Here is a 1,311-nt window from a genome sequence, read left to right as displayed (position 1 = left end):
TTATTATCATAAAATTGCTCTTTGCAGCCTCCACTCCTCCTGGTCTATCGTAGCGTACGCTACGACCCAACTGGGCAGGTGTGCATTCGTTCCGGTGCAGGGTGACCCTCCTCGCCGTGATCGCGAGCGCATGGTGCCGGTTCCTGCCGACCCTAGCGTAGCGTATGCTAACTACAGCGTGTTGCGACGGTAATTGGAACGCTTTAAAATTTTTTCCTGAGCCAACCGCCGCTCTGTTCGCGCTCAAACTTCACACGAAGATCGCATTTTGAGGTCCATTTTGTTTGACACCGGGAACAACAACGGTACTGGGAACAACGAACAAATAAAAACGACTTTCGCCTATGGGAAAATGGCGGCTGATTTGGACGTGCGAGCCCGAAACCGGGTTTTCTGATCGTCTGCTAGCTCATTTCTAGGTGCATTTTCTGATCGTCTGCTGCAGCATTTGGCTCCGTAGGTGAATCCCAAACGTGCGTTTCCCTCTGCGGGTGGTTCCGTCGTTCCAACATCAACTTGCGCTGGCTCGCACGTCCAAATCAGCCGCCATTTTCCCATAGGCGAAAATCGTTTTTGTTTATTTTCAGAATACACATGTAAGTACCATCGTTGTTCTTTGTATCAAACAAAATAGCCCACACAATGCGACCTTCGCGGCAAGTTTGAGCACGAACAGAGCGGCGGTTAGCTCAGAAAATTTTTTTAAAGTGTTCCAATTATCGTCGCAACACCCTGTACAAACGATGTTTCAGCAAGAAAGACAAAAGTCGACCCCGTGCTATGCTCCGAGACCGCCCGCTATTTGTCGCAATGTATGGCGAAAACGAAGTTTCCTACTGGTGAGAAACAAGCTTAAAGGCCATCGTTGGTTCCCGCGTGAATAGCGGCCGCAAAAGCAACGCTTTTTTTTTTTCGCCCAGTGAGATGTATGACAAGTCCACATTGCTGGCGGCTGTTTTAAATTCAGCACCGATCAACGCCACGAGATAAATGTTAAACACCCACTTCTGCGAGAAGAACGGCGGCTGTTCAGATTCGTCAGGGTTCACGACAAGCGCATCACACGTACGGTGCTTGTCCGTAGACTGCTTTTCCCGGCTAGTTTACCATCTAACCGGCGAGATGAGATGACAAAAAGTCTACTCACACACAGACTAAAGTGCTAGCTGCATTTAAACGCAGATGTTGTGCTTAACAGTTTTCGACATCAAACAGCACTTACAAGAGCTAAATAGTTGTTTAGGACGTGTAAACCGGGAAAACGTTTTGATCGCGACGCCATGCCCCTCGACGCTCACGCCGCAGTAAACA

This window comes from Haemaphysalis longicornis, unplaced genomic scaffold (assembly GCF_048455015.1).
Source record: "Haemaphysalis longicornis isolate Haplotype H1 unplaced genomic scaffold, Haemaphysalis longicornis Haplotype H1 scaffold_7, whole genome shotgun sequence".
Taxonomy (NCBI): Eukaryota; Metazoa; Arthropoda; class Arachnida; order Ixodida; family Ixodidae; genus Haemaphysalis; species Haemaphysalis longicornis.
This window is presented reverse-complemented; position numbering follows the sequence as displayed.